Source organism: Nematolebias whitei, chromosome 3 (genome assembly GCF_014905685.2).
Source record: "Nematolebias whitei isolate Nwh7 chromosome 3, NemWhi1, whole genome shotgun sequence".
NCBI classification, from domain to species: Eukaryota; Metazoa; Chordata; class Actinopteri; order Cyprinodontiformes; family Rivulidae; genus Nematolebias; species Nematolebias whitei.
Window position 1 is genome coordinate 35,043,995 of NC_056500.1, and position 1,766 is coordinate 35,045,760.

The window sequence follows — 1,766 nt, forward strand, 5'->3', positions numbered from 1 at the left end:
TTATGTTAACTTAGATTATATTCTGTTTTTATTATGTTAACTTAGATGTAGAAAGGGTTTTGATGTATTTTGAATAAGTTCCTTTAGGTTGTAATAACGAGGTCAGATTCTTTGAAGTATATTTTCTCACAAGTGGAATTTCCCAGAATTTAAATATAATCTAAAGATGAATAAATCATGTTGCTTTTTTCAATGACCATTGCAGGAAGTTAATGTCCAACAAGAGTTGACAGAAGAGTTTTACCGCTGTGCTCGTTAAATGCACTTGTTAGTAAAAGGGAAATGACACGTGAATATTTTGTCATGTTCCCTCGAAGCTGCTAAAACCAGATAAAAGTGGAAGCAAAAGTTCACAAAGATAAAGGAAAAGATTTTCTTCAGGAGTTTGTTCGAAACAGAAGGAAGACACGTGAGATGCTCTGAAAATGACTCGACTACTACCACATCACATCTGAGCTGCTAAATGAACTAAGTTCAAGATATTTGTGTGTTGGCCAACGTGAAGGTGTGTCGACCATCTTGACTTGGACTGACTCACAATCAGTTGTGGATGTAACTTTGCAAAGTTTTCATTAAATTCCCTTCAGTGATTCAGAAGATATTTTACTAAAAGACAAAGTTGACTCCAAAGAATTGACAGTAAATTACAAAGATCCGTTAGTGTTGGAGATCAGTCTCAGCTACTGCCACACCAAAGTTTACTCAGTACCACACAAACTGGCAGCCATCTTGATTCAAGCTCACTTCACAGGTTAATCAGCTGTTTCTGTTGTTTTTTTGTTTGTGTTCATTGAGGAAGGTGTAAAATGTTCCGTTTCACCAGAAAAAAATTCAAGCATCCACATGAACCCGGCGGTTCAATGAGCTTAAGGAAGCTACGCGGCGTGTCGACCTGTTTCCTTGTGGTCTGTTTGAAAACCACGTTCAGGAAGTCGAGTGCGTTAAACAGGAAGTAACAAAGAAGAAACGTTGTCAGCTGACCTGGTGAACCTTGGTTAACCTACAGTCAGTGATGAAGGTAAGACAAACATCTGCTGCACATCTGGTTCGTCAATCAACACTTCACTTTGCTCTTATTTTACTCAAAAGAAATGACATAAATATTCAGTGAAAACAAATGAAAACAATCTTTCAGCCATTCTTTGTCCACATTTTATTCTCAAAACAAACCTTTTTTGTTTTCTGACAAGAATGACTGTTAAAAAAAGTATTTAAAAGTTAAGTCAGGTCCTCTGGACAGTTTCTTTTTAGTTTAAATATTTCGTCTTTCATCCAAAGGACTTCATCAGTCCAAGGAGCCACAAGCAAACTCAGTCTTATAAACAGTACCTCATATAGTGGGTCAACCAGTTTGATGGTGCTAAGATGGTTTCTAGTCCGCCCTCTCCCCCGCCGACTCGTCTGACGCAGCCATGATCTGGAACTAAGCTGGAAATGATACTGGGTTTGTTGTGGCTCCTCAGACTGATGAAGTCTTTTGAATGAAAGACGAAACGTTTCAACACAAAGAAACCGTCCAGAGGACCAAACTTAACTTTCTTGAATTTTTACCTGGATTATTGAGCAACAATTTTGAAGTCTTTGAATATATTAAAGAAGAAGACAGTCATGGTGACAGTTTTAAATGTTGCAGCTCAATGGTTAAAGTCCTCTGCGGGAGCAGGAGGCCTCGGTTCAACTCACACACACAAACACACATACTGTACTATACGTTACACACATACTGTACTATACGTTTTCTACACACACAAACACGCATACTGTAC